We start from the raw sequence: 19,577 nt of genomic DNA, 5'->3' as shown, positions 1-19,577 counted from the left end.
ATTAGAAAAAAATCACATTTTTAACATGAACCAAATTGAAGCTTCTAACTCTCAGGTAACTTAATAGCTAAAANGAGTGAAAGAACAGCTACAGAATGGGAGAGAGTATTTGTAAATTATATCTGAAGAGAGTCTTTTATCCAGAATATAGAAAGAACTCTTACAACTAAAAAAAAAAAAAAAAAAAAGCTGCTTTATCTGGGATAGCTACCCAAGGATTCTAATGAGAAAAATAGGATAAAAAGAAATTTAAATATTGTACAATAGTGCTTTTGACTTAATCTTATAATCTCCCTATGGCCCCTAAATACACAAGATTGAAAGAAGACTAAAATATGAATTTTAAAATAGTCTTTGAGATAACCTAAAAGAGGCAACAAATAGCTACACCTGATTTTACCAGTCCAGGGCTATAAATATCACCTTCTTTTATCCTATCCTTTGTCTGCAGAATAAAGAACACATTTATTTTGTAAAGGTCTGGCTTCATGAACAGATGGGCTAGGTGATATGAGTTGAGGGATTCTGTGGCAGGTCAATTCCTACCAAATATTCTGCTCAAATGCAGATGCTATCCNAGTCTTTGAGATAACCTAAAAGAGGCAACAAATAGCTACACCTGATTTTACCAGTCCAGGGCTATAAATATCCTATCCGTTGTCTGCAGAATAAAGAACACATTTATTTTGTAAAGGTCTGGCTTCATGAACAGATGGGCTAGGTGATATGAGTTGAGGGATTCTGTGGCAGGTCAATTCCTACCAAATATTCTGCTCAAATGCAGATGCTATCCATGGAATCCTGTAAGTTCTCTTCCATGAGATTCTCCCATAAAATATAAATACTCATAGGACTTTTTTTTTTAAGATTATTTATTTATTTATTTGAGAGAGAGAATGAGCAGGGGGAAGAAGCAGAGGGAGAGAGAGAAACAGACTCCCTGTTGAGCAGGGAGCTCTCTGGGGGGCTCCATTCCAGGACCTTGAGATCATGACCTGAGCAGACACTTAACCAACTGACACTCAAGCACCCTAGAAGTTTTTATAACAATGATAATATTTATTCCTAGCAGTGCAAATAATTACGGCTATGATGACATGGCTAACACCTTTACAGTGTTTACTACGTGCTAGGCACTGTTCTAAGCACTTCACGTATATGAATTCATTTAATCATGGCAATAAATCTAGGGGGAGATACTATTAAATTTCCAACTTTACAGACACAAAAGCTGGAATACAGAGATGCTAACTGGTCTAGGGTCACACATCTATTATTAAGAAACCAGAATACATTATACAAAATCCCTCTATGGAGTCACGGACCACTCAGCATCACATTTCTCCTAAGGGAAGGAACATAATGGACCACACTATGATTATATTAGGTGTCTAGGTAAGGAAGTATATGTACATGAGGGTGGTATATATACATAAAAATGGTACACCACTGATGAAGAAAATTAAAATAATTCAAGAAAAGAATAAAGTTCTAATGACAAGTTTTAGCTACTCTAGGGCTTTTATTTTTTTTAATCTTTATTTATGAGAGAGAGAAAGCATATGAGAGTGGGAGGGAGGGGGTGCAGAGGGACAGGGGGAGAGAGAAGGAAAGCAGACTCCACACTCAACATGGAGCCAGACTTGGGGCTCTATCTCACGACCCTGAGATCATGAGGGGGTTTCTTTTCTTTTTTTTTATAATAATATTTTTTTATTATATTATGTTAATCACCATACAGTACATCCCTGGTTTTTGATGTAGAGTTGGAGAGGGTTTCTAACTATGGTTTTAGTTTTAAACATTTTTTCAATTGAATTTATAGAAAATGCTGTTTGTTGAAAATCTCCTTTCATTTATCAACCAAAAATGAAATGTTAATGCCTTTATTCCTCATTTATATTTAAAACTCAACTCTCTAACTTCCAATAAGGTGTTTACCATGTGTGTTGATCCAAATACCTTCTAATGAGTAAATACACTTATTTATCAAGTAAGCAAATATTTTTGCTGTAGCTTCTGAGAATCTTGCTAATTTGTGTCATGAATCCTCCTGACAAGCTTTAGTTCTGTGCCCTGCTCAAGTATAATTAACTACAAAATCTCTCCAAAATACCAGTCAAAATTTCCTGGATAGCTCTTCCCAGCAGCACCCTTTGAGAATTCATTCTAAAAGGAAATTCAGGCCAAGGTCAAACTGGTTGGTCTTCTAAAATCAGCTTTTACCTTGGGCTCTTCATTCAGAAGAGATTTACAGTGACTTATCCTTCATAAATTCATTCATTTATTGTCCTTGCATTTTTATGGCCAACATCAGATGGCAATATAAAAAGGGTCAAAGACATTTTAGAAATTGAACGATGATTTTCAAATAATAATAGCTAATACACATGAGCAGTTACCACATTCCAGGTATTAACTTTATTTTAAAAGGTAGGTACTGTTACCATTGTCAGTTTATGCATGAAGAACCCAAGCTAAAACGTTAAGCAACTCAGTCAAGTTACACAGTTGGTCAGTAGCAGAGCTGGAGTTCTAACCCACAGAACCTGAGGCAGAAGCCACATCCCTAACTTCTTCTACATCATGGGGATGAATAATTATGAGCAATTATTTAAACGGGCTCAAAAGAACTATGTCAAGTTTTTTGGAAATTAAAGAAATTTAGTAATGTTTTACAGTACGTCTCCAGTTCAAGCTTCTTCGTTTTGGTAAATATGTCATATCAGGATAAAATATTAATGGAAACGGTGGGGAAAAAACTGGATAAAAAATTGAACTCACATCAAGTTTTGTTGTGCTGTTCCTACTAACTACTAGTATTTATGATCACCACCACGACCAAATGTAGAATATACCCATAGTGCCACGGTTGCTTTATGACCCCTTCCAGTCAATATTCACCTCTCATAGGCAACCATTGCTTTGATTTCTAGTACTATCAGATTAGTTTAATCTATTCTCGAGTTTCATATAAAAATATATCATATAGTATATATTGTCTCTTTTCTGGCTTCTTTCCCTAACAAAGTTTTTTTGAGTTTCACTATGTTTCTTGTGTGTTAGTATGTCTTCCTTTTTTTCCTTTTTTTTCTTCTCTTTTTTCTTTTTCCCTTTCTTTTCATTGCTGAGTAGTATTCCATTACATGAATATACTGCATTCTGTTTTCCTAGGTCTTGAGTGTGGGCACACAAATGGAGCCAATCATACGTCCTCACTCCGGACATGAAGTTAACACAAAGATACTGCCAAAATAAAGAGGTTATTCACAGTGGCAACACTGAGAGTGTCCACGGGCAGCAAGAATCCAGTGGTAATGACAGTGGTCAGAATGGGATCCTAAACACATAATTTCAGTTGTTTGATATAAACTACAGTTCTTGTTAATAAGTTTTCATTAGTCCCGTTCATTTTTCTAGACAACTCCAGGCTTCCATGAATTCTCAGAGATCCTTGAGAGCCTTCCAATTCAGGTTCTGCTTAATTATCAGGACTGCTTTCTATCGCTTGCCACCAAGAATCTTTATTGGCCAACTCATTTCCTCCAGTACTTTAAGATTACATATCCAACACCTTCATTTTATACACTGTCTGAGGTAACAAGTTTAAAAGCTCTGATGATAGCAATAGCAGTAGTTGCTGACGAAGTAGTTAAATTTCCTTGTCATTGAATCAATGATTGCTTTTAATTCTGAAAGATATTAAAGTCCAAGATCATTAATTTTCTTATGTATTTATTTACTCATTCATTCATTCATCAAAAAAACAAACACAAAATGATGATATAGAAAAATGTTCATTGCATGTTTTGGGATAAATGCTAATATACATATGATCACATTATGTAAAACACATGCAGGCACATTTTTGTGCATTTGAGATGCTGCTTTCCAAAATCGAAATGATATTCATATAGGATAGAGATAATTTTTCAAAATCATGTTATTAGGGATTTTTTTCTGTTTTTATAATAAATATAAATTGCTTTAAAATCAGAAAAATAGATTTTATAAAACTAAGTCAATTCCATGATCTTATTACAATTTTGTTCTCTTGATGTTTAAAAAAAGTAAGATATAGTTGTGCCATTGTATGTAACATAGACAAAAATTGATACAAAGTGGTATCTTTTAAAATTCTGTCTGGAGTAAAGAAGAAGCTTCAGAGAGAAGGAAATATTGTCATTCTTCCTGCAAGAAGGTAGAGTGAAGATACATGTTTTCAGGGAACAGCATGTCGCTAGAGTATTAGGCATGTTAGAAAAAGTGGAAAAAGAAAATTGGGAAAGAAAATAAGCAAATTATTCCTTAGGAAGATCACTTTCTAATCTTCTATTCCAATCTTCCAAAAAGAAATCTCAGTTTGGTTCAAAGTTGCATTATAATATCTTAAATGATGAATATATTGATGAATCCCCTTTTAACAAAGCAAGAACAGCTTTTGACATATAACAGTTTCTAGGGAGAATTTTCTTGATTTCAATGATGTTATTTTGACAGTTAACTTCTATTAATGACAATTGGTATTGAATACATGTTTCTATTAAAATAAATTTCTTGAACTGTAAAAAGTCATTGATGTAAGATATTGATGCAAGAACAACATTGAATAACAGCATAGATGGGTCTGGTACAGAGATTTGGTAGAGTAATGAAGACATTGTGCTACTAGTTGAGATTCGGGAAGTTTAAAGAAGGTAATTGAACAATCTGAGGTTTTGAATTGAAAATTGCTTTCCTAAATTAGGTTATATATTTTAAATATGTTTTCAGTTTTTTCCCTCATACTCATAATTATGATTGAAGTTGTGTTGTGTAGTGGAAAAAGAAGCAATCAGTAAGGAGGCCACATGACGTGATGTGCACTGGGTGTGATACACAACTAATGAATCATTGAACATTATATCAAAAACTAAAGATGTACTGTACATCAGCTAATTGAATTTAAATTAAAAAAAAAGATGCAGTCACGGACTCAAGTGCTCTGTTCTCTCTAAATATTTCTGAATATTTATCAAGCTTAGTTCTGTCATTTACCATGAGACCACCAATAAGTTTCTGGACAGCTGAGAATTTCTTCCTTCCTTCAGACTTTCCCTTTTCTTCAAAAGGATCCCTTTAAAAGCATATTGATAAATGAAGGTACTGGATCTGTCATTAATTTTCAGGCCATGTTCTGATTTGAACAAAGATTCTGTGATAAAGGAGATGGAGTGGTTGGAACAAGAGTAAAGGACTTTTCTTCTTCATCTTCTCTACTCCCTCTCAACCTGAACAGTTCACTACTTATACATTTTAAAGATTTTACTCAATGAAAGTGTCCTGGAATTAAATTTGAAAGCTTTGAATTAGAATTTTCAAAAATCGTAGCCAATTTTTAAAAAGAAAAGGATATGTTCTATTGATTTCATGTGTTTGTTCATACTATTTTCAACTATTAAAATAAAATATATCTGCTTTGTTGATATAATTAAGGTAATGTATTATAAAATTTGAATGCTCGAAACCCATGTACCATTAAAATATGTAGACTTACTTCTTTAGAAAAGAAGGTGCTACAGGTCATCATACAACTGTTTTTCTTGTGGATATCACAATCTGTTCCTGGGGAAAGCATTGCAGAGCTGCCTAGTTAAAAAATTTTCCAGTAAAATCAGAGACAAATGTGTATAGTTCATGCCAAAAGGTTATTTGTTTTTCTCAGCTTCTTCACATAAGACACATATACACAAAATCTCGTTCAAAAGTCTCACCATCACGGGCGCCTGGGTGGCACAGCGGTTAAGCGTCTGCCTTCGGCTCAGGGCGTGATCCCGGCGTTATTGCGATCAAGCCCCACTTCAGGCTCTTCCGCTACGAGCCTGCTTCTTCCTCTCCAACTCCCCCTGCTTGTGTTCCCTCTCTCGCTGGCTGTCTCTATCTCTGTCGAATAAATAAATAAGATCTTTAAAAAAAAAAAAAGTCTCACCATCAGAAAAATGAAGCAATTGAAACAGATTCAGATTCATCTTACAGGTTTTTTTAATAAAATGTAGTTTGGCATATCTGCAGAATAAATCTGTTTAAACTCAACAGGGCACTTATCTCTTCCTTTCCCCGAGGCGATACTGCCGGATACTGAGTGGAGTAGCATGTAGCAATTACCGTCATATTAAAAAGGCAAAATTTAGCTTCTAAAAGGGTTAGAGGACTAAGGTATGAAAGAAAAAAAAAGGTTTTAAAACAAAGAGACACACAATGCAAAGCCATTAACCATTTATTCCCGCACACAGGAGAGAGGAAAGATGCACTAAGAATCCGAGTGTAGATTTTACCATCATTTATGGCAGGTGTCTAGGGAATTAGTAAGTTTGTGGTTTTTTTGTAAGACTTTTTATTTATTTTTCAACAGAGATAGAGACAGCCAGCGAGAGAGGGAACACAAGCAGGGGAGTGGGAGAGGAAGAAGCAGGTTCCTAGCGGAAGAGCCTGATGTGGCTCGATCCCATAATGCCGGGATCACGCCCTGAGCCGAAGGCAGACGCTTAACCGCTGTGCCACCCAGGCGCCCTGGAAAACAGTAAGATTTTGATTTTAACTTAACCTTCACATGAACACTAAGACTTTGCAGATAAAAAATATTTATGAAATGTAACTATTTAATAAAGTCTTCAAATGTTTTTTAATATACTTCATTTTTAAATAGTTTCAAAATTACAGACAAAATGAGAAAATGGTACAAAGAACTCACATGTACCCCGCTCACTGAGTTTTCCATAATTACTGTTTTACATTAGTATGGTAAGTTTGTTGCATTTAATAAACCAATATTGGTACACTACTACTATATACTTTATTCAGGTTTCTTCAGTTTTTATCTAAAATCTTTTTCTGATCCAGAATACCACATTACATTTTCTTGTTATGTTTCCTTAGGCTTTTCAGGCTTGTAACAGTTTCTCAGACTTTCTTGTTTCTACATGTGATTTTATAGGATGTTGCAAGATGCCCTCTATTGGAATTTGTTTGATATTTTTCTCATAATCAAACTCATGTTATGATTTATTGGGAAGAAGACCATAACTCTAAGTGTCATTTTTTTTCACATCATATCAAGGGTACATACTATCAACGTGATTTATCATTGTTGACATTGACCTTGATTATGTGGTTGGAATAGTGTTTGCCAGGTTTCTCCACTATAAAGTCACCCGTTTTCCCCCATGTTTCCATATTGTACTCTTTTTAAAAAATTTTTTTTAAAAATTTTATTTATTTATTTGGAGAGAGAATGAGAGAGAGAGATCACAAGCAGGGTGAGGGGCAGAAGGAGAAGCAGACTCCCCGCTGAGCAAGGAGCCTGATGTGGGGCTTGATCCCAGGACTCAGGGATCAGGACCTAAGCAGAAAGCAGACGCTTGATGACTGAGCCACCCAGGCGCCTCCCTGCTTTTTTAATATATTGCACTCTTTGAAAGAAAGTCACCACACACAGATCACACAAAAAGGGTGAGGGATTCACCTAAATTATATGGAATTATTCTACAAGAGAGATTTTCCCTTCTCTTCCAATTATTTATTTACAAAATTATTTATTTATGTCATATGAACTCAGTCAGTTAAGTGACTGCCTTCGGCTCACGTCATGATCCCAGGATCCGGGATGGAGCCCCGCATTGGGTTCCTTGCTCAGCAGGGAGACTGCTTCTCCCTCTGCTGCTCTCTCTGCTTGTGCTCTCTCTCTGACAAATAAATAAATAAAATCTTTTTTAAAAAATAAAAAAAAATATATTGCTAAGATCAGACATTTCTCCAAGAAGCCCTTGCTCCTTTTTTGGATGACAGTATTAGAAAACCAAGATATGTATATTGGTGTCCACACTGCTACTAGAGTGTTGATATTTCCAGGCTCTCTTAGCTGACACAGCAAGAAAATATACATGTGTATATAATCTGTATATATACATATATTTATATATAATTTATATTCAAGTATATATATCTATATTTAGCTGTGAGTTTCTACTATCTCCAACTATAATCCATTACCTATGAATCATTCTAGCCTCCTCCACTTACTTATCCACAAACTCAAACTGAGAAATCTGGCTTCCACAACCTACCATCCAGTTAGTCAGTTGCTCATTTCCAGTATGTATATATGCTGGAATATATATATATATATGGATATGTGTGTGTGTGTGTGTGTGTTGTATACAGCTATATAGATAGGTACTGGTATATGTGTGTGTGTGCGCACACATTGTACTGTAGTACAATGCTTATCTGCCACTCCTTTGCCTTTAATCTTACAGATCCCACTCATTTCCATAGTTTCTCTAAGGCTGCCTCTTTCCCTCCAACCCCTTTAGTGGATTTGTTTCATGTGCTTGTAATATAGTCGACTTGTTTTGTCACATTCTGCATTCCAACCTGTGATCTCCCACCTTTGAACTTCCACACTGAAACAAGTAAATGCAAATGAGAATAAATTACCAGTTATGACTCTTAAATGCTACGAGATTTTATAATGTTAACGCAACTGAAACTTTTTTTGTCTCTGATACCCTTAAGGGCTTTTTTTTTAAGGTAAATATTTGAATGATATTTTCTTTGACCACAAACAAATCATCCCATATTTTCCCTTTCTATACCTACTTGCTTTGCATATGCATAATTTGTCACATACATGAACATTTATGCCAATAATACATTACTTTCTCAGTTAATCAATCTTTAAAAGAGTCACACAGATGCTTTTATAGAGCTAAACTGGGTGAGGTTCAATATAACATAAATGATTTGTAATCTGTGAACAAATAATTTTTTGACAATGTTAGAAATGTTCTTTATAAATTTAGTTGGTAAAAGATGAAGACGTCAAGATTTTCCACAAAATTTGTCATATGTCTCCCTTATAGAAACAGCTATGTGTAAAATATATATTTTAAATAGAATCCATCTTCTCTATGTCCAGGCTAATGATTCCCTATATAAAATCTTTGTATAGGAAGGAAACAATGATTAAAACTGTGTTCTGTTTCATCCAAAGAACACCTGGAACAGAGTTGATGCTGATGTTTATTAAATATGTAGAATTCAGAATTAGACCAATGAAATAAAAACGTAAGAACCTGGATCCTAAATTTTGCCTCAGAAACCTAGAGAAGCTCTGGATTCTGTTAACAAGTAAAGTGACTTTTAAAAGCTCTTCAAAACATTCAGAGAGAATCGTTCTTGGTAGTTAATACTGATTCCTTACTGTAGGAAAGGTAACAAATCTCCTTATTGGATCAATTTACGAAAGTTCCATTATTACATATGAGATGCATTGTTAGATTCACTGTAATGATGTCCAAATATAGGATTTAAATAGTATTGGGTAAAATTCCGAAAATGTTAATCTGCTCCATGGTTAGCATGAAAGCATTGAATAGAGTATCCTAGCAGTTACTTAATTTTTAAAAATACTAATATAACAAAATAAAAATTATTAAAAAATAAATTAATTAATTAATTAAATTAAAAACAAAAAAACCTCAAAACAGGTCCCCCCCCCAAAAAAATACTGATTTACCTCTCCAAAGACATATAATAATATACTAGGAATATTTCTATTAAAAAAAATTTGAAATAAGTGTAATTACTTTATTTTAGACTATCAGGAAGCAATAAACCTAAATTGGGAAGCAGCAACATATAAAATAGCCATGGATTTCAAGCCTCTATTTCTTTTCTTTGTGTTCTTAGGGAAACCAAAGTATATTTAAGACTGACTTGTTTCATGATCTTTTAATCTTGTGCTATAGATGGGTTTCATGTAGCTATGGTAGCTAAATTGAGAGGCACTGTTTACTTTTAGGGCCCCATTGATTTTTCCACATCTGTTTTATGTGTCGCAAGGCTAAAGCAATACTTTGGTAGCAAAAGAATGAATTAAGAGCTCGAGTAAAATTTATTGTAAAAAATGGTTGACCTGCAAAGAAAAGAATAGTAGTATTCATTATCAATGCCTAACACAATTCCTGGACAATTCCTGGACTATATTAGGAGTTCAATAAGTACTGTTGATTGAAAAAAAATAATATAATTAAATATATAACAAAGTACTTAAATTAACAGAATATTTAAATTGGGTCACATTATAAATGTAAACACACGAAGATCTAAAATGAGTGAAGGAACACATTGTTTACAATTATTTTCTAAACCAAAATTAGTAATCATGTAGTTATAATATTTTTGTATTTGGCTTCATCTAATAACAACATAAAGATTTGAAAATGGTTTATGTTTGAATAAATTTATATAATTTTAAGTTAAATAATCCAGCTGTATCACCTCAAAATTCTTTTTTACATGTATATGTATATATATTCAAAAAATTCTTTTTCTGCTTACATCTTTGAAATTATAAGAACAAAGAATTTTAGTTGAGATACGTCACAATGTTAAAATGAAAATTATGTAAATAAAACTAACATTTTAAGTTTTTTGAGAATTTAATTAAATCTTTTTAAATGATTTTATACAAATAAAACTAAGTTTCAGCATGCATAGTCCATTTGGCTGTTAATATATAGAATTACTTTTCAGGAAAGTAACACTCAACCTCTCTCTATAGACAAATTTAAGAGTAACATGAAATAATATTGCAGTATATTTTGCAGTTGTCAGTTTCGGTTTTGGTGTACTACATTCATGCATATTACTTCCAGAACCACTAACTGAAACATAAAGGGAGCAAGAAAATGGANATTACTTCCAGAACCACTAACTGAAACATAAAGGGAGTAAGAAAATGGATACCTCACGCAACTGAGAAATGATGCTGGTTATAGAGAGCTTTCAGCTATCTGAGAAGAACACTTTGACAAATTAATATATTTGTAACTCTCTAACTTAAAAGATTCTGCTAAATACACAATTTTTNATACCTCACGCAACTGAGAAATGATGCTGGTTATAGAGAGCTTTCAGCTATCTGAGAAGAACACTTTGACAACTTAATATATTTGTAACTCTCTAACTTAAAAGATTCTGCTAAATACACAATTTTTTAAATGTATTTATTCGACAGAGATAGAGACAGCCAGCGAGAGAGGGAACACAACCAGGGGGAGTGGGAGAGGAAGAAGCAGGCTCATAGCGGAGGAGCCTGACGTGGGGCTCGATCCCATAACGCCGGGATCACGCCCTGAGCCGAAGGCAGACGCTTAACCGCTGTGCCACCCAGGAGCCCCTAAATACACAATTTTTATTTGTCAAGAGCACAATTCACATGTAACATTCAAGTGCAAGTATGTTAGAGTCTGTATACAATTCATCAACTCTCTTTTTCTTACCATGGGGACTGGTATTCCAGATGGTGAAAGCCACATCCCCTAAATTATTGATTGAGGTGGAATTAGAGCAAAGCTTTCAGACAATTCACAATGGACATGCAACGAAAATAATCAATAATTTTTTTGTTTTCAGCCATTTCAGCTTACTCTAGCCTATTTTATTTAAAATACAGGAAGTTTTCTAATAGTCTAGTCATTTGTGTTTTGCTTCAAAGAAAATTTTATATGAATACAAAAAATGTGATCATGTACTTACTGTCATTTTTGATTGATGGTCCTGCCAAATAAAAGAGAGGATTAAAATTATGTCATATTTGTAAATATACATATCGATTTTTTTCAACAAAGATTTAGTTTTATTAAATTTAGGAAAGCATATAACAAGGGCTCATTCCTACAGGGTTCCAGGTTATCTTAGTTTTTGTGTGTGTTAAGTGTGTGTATGTTTGCATTTTCATAAACAACCAAATTTTATTTTATTTTTATTTTTCAGGTTCGTATTAAATTCCCATTAGTCAACATTCAGAGTAGTATTAGTTTGAGGCGTGGAGTTTAGTGATTTATCACTTACTTACAACACCTAAAGAGCCAAATTTTCAAAAGCAGAATTTATTTGTATTTACATGGGACTTATTAAGTTCTGATCATTTTCTCACATGTCAAAATACTTCTGGAAGCAATTGTAACTCGTCAAATTATGACTTCTTAAAATGCTAATAATAACCAGGATAAAGAATGGAATGAAACACAAAAATAACTGTATGCTGCAGTCTAAATTGATGATTTCAGGTTCCTATATGCATTCTAGACCACAAATGATCAATCTAATGAGAATCCCCTGGATTCCCATGATTCAGGAAGTTTATGGATAGATATTTTATAATATTAATAAAGAATGTCATCTTATAAGCCCCATTTACTAATTTTACTGATTAGATATCCTAAAAATAGGGGCACCTGGGTGGCTCAGTTCGTTGAACAACTGACTCTTGATTTCAGCTCAGGTCATGATCTCAGGGTCCTGGGATCAAGCCCTGTAGTGGGTTCCAGACAGTCTGCCCGAAATTCTCTCTCTCTCCCTCTCCCCCAGCTCTGCTCGCATGCACGTGTGTGTGCAGTCTCTCTCTCTGAAATAAATAAATCTTAAAAAAAAAAAAGATATACTAAATAAATTCTTATCTGCCTTTGCTTTTAGAGTATTCTATTTCCATCATTGGGGAAAGCAGCACAATTTTGGAAAAGGCAGAATCTGAACTTTGTGTGGCACAGATACAGATTTGATTCCAAGTGCTTCCAATGTATTGAGTAGTCTGAGGCACATGAAGAGACTTCTTTGAGTCTTAGTCTCCTATCTGAAAATGGAAATTTAAATGTAGTGTTTGTCCTATAACTGATTCATATACCTAGCATGAATATCAAAGAAATGATGCACATAAAAAATTCAGCATTTAAGCCAAGTACACAATATAATATATTAGCTAATGTTAGTTTTAGTAATTGTAGTAATAAAAGTAATAGTTGATGATGATGCAACCACAAAGATAAAATATTTTCATTATTTAAAAAGATAAATAAAAATGGTATATAATTGATGAAAAAACACTTAAAACCATCTAGGTCAAAATTAGTTGAAAATTATATGATAAATAATAAAATTACGAAACTAACAAAAGAAGCTAGAAGTTATTCCAAAAATTCCATTATATTCTCTGTGCTCAAAGTTTATGTGTATATTTTACTTCTGGATGTCCATTTCCTTCCAGATTGGCCAAAAAGAATACATAAGACAAGTCTAAAGCTACAGAGTCAGTTTCCTAATGTCCGAGTTGGTATTAAGACAAGAATTTTAGATCCTTATGATGTTTGCCATGGTGGTACTCTTCCACCATGTTTGCAAGGAATGAGATCTAATTCATAATCAAATCTTTATTAAGAACCTACTCTTTTCCCAGTGTTCTTCAATAGGAATATTTCTTAACAATCAAGTTGAATTTCTTTTTTATTTTTCTTCTTCAGCTTAAAAGAATAATCACCAATGTACAAAAGGCTAGACTATAAACGCTCTTGAGCGCACACAGATGCCACCTGCACACACATACTTTTGTAGTTAAGAACTTTACCCTTTTCTTAATACCAAAATAAATACTTTCTCCAAATATCTTTCCTTGCATTGAAATATTAGTTCTTCTATATCAAAATTTTTACATGGAATGCCATTTTATAGATCTTGAAATCTTTCAGAGTTGATACTTTGTGAAAAAATAAAATGCTTCCATGGCATCTTCCAAAGATTGGTAAATACAAAATTAATGGATAGCAGTTGGTTCCTTAACATTTTATAATTTTTCAGAACTTTCCATTTGAGCTTTGTTTATCTACTTACATGAATGTGTGCATGTATGTGCATGTGTGTGTTTTAATTTATGGCACAGTGGGCAAAGAGATGTGACAAAGATTTAAAAAACACATAACCTAAAAAATAGCACATAATTTGTCATTTTAAAATATGTGTATTGAAGGGGTGCCTGGGTGGCTCAGTTGGTTAAGCATCTGACTATTGATCTCAGCTTAGGTCTCAATATCAGGGTTGTGGGTTAAAACCCCACATTAGGATCCATGCTGCAGAGAATGTGTGCTTTGGGGCCACTAAAGTTTGGGTTTAGCATCTCAATCTATTTGACAATATCTGATAGTACTTTTTTGACAAATCTCTTTATAATATAATTTGTATTCACTCAGATAATATAAAATACTTGACAATACAAAAATATTTGACAATAAAAACTGAGTATATTTTAATGAGAATTATTTTAAAATATAAGTTTTAGCTGGAATTATTTAAAGGAATTATTCTACTTCATATGTTCTCAACAATTCACCAGCTCGGTAGGCCGATCTCACTTAATTGTTATAATTCAGGAAACTTTTTCTTGAGTTTGAGATATTAAAAACAGTTTTACACCATTCTGTTATGATTTAAACAATCCATTTTTTCAGAAAGATTATCTTTCACATTTTCTAATTATTTGGTTATTGGAGCAGTGTATATTAACAGGCATAAAGACACTGTAAAATGCATTACTTCTGTTGGGCACCAAGTGCAGTATCAAACAGTACAAAGGTCAAACAGATTTTACCATATAATTGGAATCTATGTTAGAGATACATAGAGATGTGTACCATATCTGGCTTCCTTTGATCTCCTGGTCTCTGGATCCTTTATGTATAGCCTTACATTGAATGGTTCCTAATTTGTCTGTATGACTAACTCCTTTGGAATCAACTTTCTATCTTATATTACACAGATATGCTGAATATTTAACATCCCCATTGCCTTTGAAGTCAAGTATTGTGCACGAGTTTGTTAGGAAACTGAATCTCAGAATTTGCTATACTGCCATTCCCCTTTCTTTAGATTGTATATTACCCAATGGACTTGTCCCACTAACAATATCATTGAACGTGTTTGTTACAATTCCAGTGCTGCCTTACCCAATGACCCACTGATATTTAAGGACACAAACTAAAAACCACTAGCATGATTAGATTGATTCCACTTTTTATAATTCTTTTAGTTAATAGCTTCATCATAACTGCAAACTAAAAAATTTAGAATCCTATTGAATAATTTATTCCCTTTCCCCTCATATCCAGTCAGTTAACATTTATTCTGTCTCAGCAGAATTTCTTGCAATTGTCCTGCCCCTGTTCAATCCCACCGCAATTTCCTTAGTTCAGAACTTTTACTATTTCTCATCTTTAGTCTTTAATGACTCTTACTCTGTTCTTCACTACCCAAAGGAAATCAACATTCCCATACATAATATTTTAGCCTTAGTTATTTATCTAAGAAGAAAATAAAATTTATCAACTTTCTGCAAAAACGTAAGTTGAGTCTTAGCTTTCTATGTACTAAATAAAATATAAAACTTAAATCCTGACATACACTATTATTTACTAGTCAACTTCATAACTACTTTGAGTTTCATCTTCTCCCACATCTGTATATCCCTATGCTTTATTCCCTTTAGTTTTGCTGTATCTTGCACATTTTTTAATGCCGCTAAGCAATTCCCTGGGAATAGCTTGCTTAGCCTGGTTAAATCCTACTCATTCTTCAAAAACCAGCTTAAATATGAATCCTCAAATCTCTGCCTTCTCCTTTGTAACTCCATAGTATTTTACACTTATCTCATCATATTTTAATACTTTATTTTCACAACTGTATCTTCTACTAGATTATGATCTCATCAAGGACAGGGATCGCTATGTTATTCCATATCCTTGACCCCAAATAAGTGTTTGTTAAAAAAAAAAAAAAAAGTATGTATCATTTGTGTAATTATGGGAGCAAGACCTGATGATAGGCTGCCCCACTCTTCTTATGATATTCATTTACCATAAATTCATTATTCTAATATTGAATCCAAAAAATAGTCAACATAATTAAATTGATTTTAGAGCTAATATTTAAATGCTGAGAGTTCTGATTCAGGAGGTAACTATAAGCTCATAAAGTCTGAGAGGGTTCAGTGCCTATTCTCCTGTGTTTTCCCATCACAACTAATTTAAATGTAATAAAAGTGTCTGCTTGGTTGTTTACAAGCAACTGGGGGCTTGAATTCCTTCATCCAGGGCCACAAGGGACTCTAGATAAGGCACTAGAATAAACAATTTAATGAATAAATAATTAGCACACAATTAAAAAGTTATTAAAACAGACTGGCATTAGCTATCTGTGTATTGACGGTCTCATAGGTCTCCTGTAGATTAGCATTTAATACTTCTACCTCTATTATTAATCTTGGTTAATGGCACTTTTAGTCTTAAGTAAGAGAATTTTTATATTATTATTTCTCCTAAGATCAAAAGGCATATAAAGCCATGCAAACTAAACTGCCCAATTTTTGTATATAGGTTTTTAGAGCAATATAGCTGAATTATATTTGAGTTTATTTTAAAAATGATTTCTAGATGAAACACTACCAATTATTAGAAGTACAATATTCTCATAAAACATTTTGCAGTTGGCCCTTGAGCTGTGATTGTCCCAGAAAGTCTGGAATATAGTGAGCAAATTAGATGATTATACTGCTAACCTCTTTAATTTCTAACATAACTTCTTAATAAAATAGTTTACAGAGGCTTCTCTCATAACTGTGCTATTTCTATGCTACTGCGATAAGCTTAGGGATATCCCAAGTACTTTTCCAGATTTCATCACCTGCTCTTTAATCATGATGACACTCTCCTTAAAGTTAGTTTTAGACTCTCTAAGGCCCTAAAAGAAATGATTTAGGCATAACCATTTAGATGTTCTAGATCTTCCACTAATATGCCTGTGTGAGTGGGAGTTTAGAAGAAAGGAGAAGGAGCATGTAGCATCTGCTGGCACAGGTGGCCTGTGCTTGCACAGATGTTGGCTGTATGATTACATCGTGTGGTATACAGTTAGAAAATAGCAATAGGTAATAATAAAAAAAAGCATCATACTTAGGGGGAAAGAAAGTGGGTTCCTGACTAATATAATTAGGTTGAAATTCTAGCACTGCAACTGATAGCTATTAGATCTTGGTAAATAAATTCCCATCTTAAGTTTACTAGTGTAGAAAAAAGGATACTAACATATAACTCACAGCTTTGTTGTGAAGACTAAATGAAAGTATATAAAGTCACCAGAACACTGCCTGGTGCATTATTTGTGTTCAATAAATATTCCTTTCTTAATTCGAATGAAAGAAAGAAAAGAAAGAAAGAAAGAAAGAAAGAAAGAAAGAAAGAAAGAAAAAATCAAGTCAATATTTGTTAATTTTTTAAAAAGATTGCCAGATAACTCTTTTATAAAATTCTTCAGAAGTTCACATTGGTTTATCAAAATATGCACGAAGGTGGATGCTTACAACTGTTAGGTACAAACGTGTAGATGCTCTGATGAATTCCCTATGGAAATTTTTATTCATAAAATGCAATAAAAAACGTATGAAAGGTATTACTTCTTTCACAAAAGTTCATTTTTGGAACTTTTCACTTTTAAATTTTCATTTTGAAAAAGTTTTTGTTTTGCTTTTTCCATTCTGCACTTACATATGCTAATCATGGAGCAATCTGAGTAGTTTAACAGTAAGAAGAAGCAGATTTGCTCATTCATATGCTAATAGTTAGTTCTATAGCTACGCAAGGTATCAAAGTGAAAGTGAACAAGTAGGCAATTTTATTCAGCTCCATGGAGTTACCTAAGCAGATGAAGTAAAAACATGAACCTGTTTTTATATTACTATTACTGCTGTTACTGTTCTCCTTAAATTAGGAATATTGTTTATTGTTTTAATTTAATTAGGGAAATTAATCAAGTGAATCCTTTGCTTATCTAGTTTTCTGCTCTGAGACATTTACCAAAGACTGAAGTAGGGAAAATGAAGCAGAGTGAATTTGCTGAGGTTGAAAGGGATTAAAATTCAGAAAGTCTGATGCAGCAGGAAATTCCAAAACAGAATACCAGAGAGAAGGAAGCTATACAGAAAAAAGACATCTAGGAACCTGTTTAGGTGTACCATGGATTGTAGCTGAATAATAAGGGACACATAAGTTAAGACTCAGTTAGACCAAAAAAAAAAAAAAAGAATAAATATCAAAGAGCTATATGCTGAAAACTTCTGGAACTTGTGTAGGTTTGGGAAATGCTCAAGTTAGAATCTGCGATCAAATTGTCCACATTGAGCACCCTGCTTTCAGCGGAGATCCCATGTCATATCATAACTGACCTAGCCCTGGCCCTGAAGTTTAGTCTAGATAATAATATGTATTAATAAGACATGAAAAAACTCAAGTGAGCCACAAATATTTTACTGCTGATTAGAACAAAACTAAACACTTAAAGGAAAACAACAAATCCAGATACTCAACAATAAAATTCACAATAAATTTTGTTTTGGTCAAAAACAAAATCAGTATAAAACAGTAAGTATAAGAGAACAGGAATCATGAATATAAGGTAATTATTAAACATGGTTTTAAAAACAGCTGTGATAAATACATATAGAAAAATTTTAAATGAACATGATAAAGGAAACAAGTTATAATAAAGGAAACAAATGGAATTTCCAGATTACAAAACTCTGAAATGAAAGACATTACTGAATGGGTAGAATAACATATTAGACACTATAAACAACAACAACAACAACAACAAAAAATCAAGAACTAGAGCTTAAAGACAGATCATTAGAAATATACAAAATGAAACACACCTAGTAAGAAGTCTAAAAATCAATAGAAATTCAGTGATCTAAAGGAAAATAAGTTTCTTAACAAATGTGCAATTGGATTCTGGGGCACGATAAGGGAGAAAAAAATTTGAAAAAATAATAAACAAATATTATCTAATTTCAAGAGCAATATAAGTCCATAGATCCAAGAAACTCAGCAAAATCAGAGTAGGACAAAAATAAAGAAAATAACCTCAAGAAATCATGATAAAAATTCTGGAAACCAATTATCTAAAGAGCACCTTGATAGCAGTCAAGATAGAAAAATACATTATGTACAGGGAAACAAATATAAAAACAATGGCCGATTTCTTATTGGAAACAAGGTAAGCCAGAAAACAAAAGGACAAATTATTAATAGAACTAAAAACAAAAACAACAAAACAAAACAAAACAAAAACCTCTCAAATTGGAAGGGAAGGTTATATTCAGAAAATGTTTTATTTCACCTTTGTTTTTATTTTTCTGAAAAAGTTGAGAAATTTCACAATATGAGAAATATTAAAAGATATTCTATAATCTAAAAGAAAATGATTCCATTTAGAAACCCAAATCTTTAGAAAGAAATTAAGAATGTGCTAATGATAAGAATGTGAATAAATATAAAAGATTCTTTTTCTTTAATAATAAAACTTGCTTCAAAACATACTTGACCCTTTAGAGCAAAACCAATCCATTGTACAGCGAGATTTATAATACAAGTAAAATAAATCATATGACCTTAATAGCACAGAGGATGGGGGGAACAGAAATATATTTTGTAATGTTTTTATTATTTATTATTGTTGTTGTTGTTGTTATTTGATCAATGCAGCAGAATAAAGAACCCAGAAATAAACCCCCCAGTACATGGTCAACTAATTTACAACAAAGAAACCAAGAATATACGATGGGGAAAAAATAGCCTCTTCAATAAATGGTGTTGGGAAAAATGGACAGCCACATGCAAAAGAATGAAACTGGACCCCTATCTAACATCACTTACAAA

General features: G+C 33.0%; 1 long non-coding RNA gene across 1 annotated transcript in view; it reads right to left on the bottom strand.

Moving 5' to 3' along the window:
- Positions 1-5,895: 5,895 nt before the first annotated feature.
- The window catches only part of LOC109490467, a 116,778-nt gene continuing 103,096 nt past the window's right edge, over positions 5,896-19,577 (bottom strand). The window contains exons 2-3 of the long non-coding RNA XR_002143791.1: positions 11,581-11,601; positions 5,896-5,922 (exon numbers count right to left, since the gene is read on the bottom strand). This is a non-coding gene — a long non-coding RNA (uncharacterized LOC109490467). The remainder of the gene's footprint in view (positions 5,923-11,580; positions 11,602-19,577) is intronic.

This window comes from Ailuropoda melanoleuca, chromosome 1 (genome assembly GCF_002007445.2).
Source record: "Ailuropoda melanoleuca isolate Jingjing chromosome 1, ASM200744v2, whole genome shotgun sequence".
In the NCBI taxonomy this organism is placed as follows: domain Eukaryota; kingdom Metazoa; phylum Chordata; class Mammalia; order Carnivora; family Ursidae; genus Ailuropoda; species Ailuropoda melanoleuca.
The sequence above is the reverse complement of the archived record's forward strand: the minus strand, read 5'-3'. Positions and strand labels throughout refer to the sequence as shown.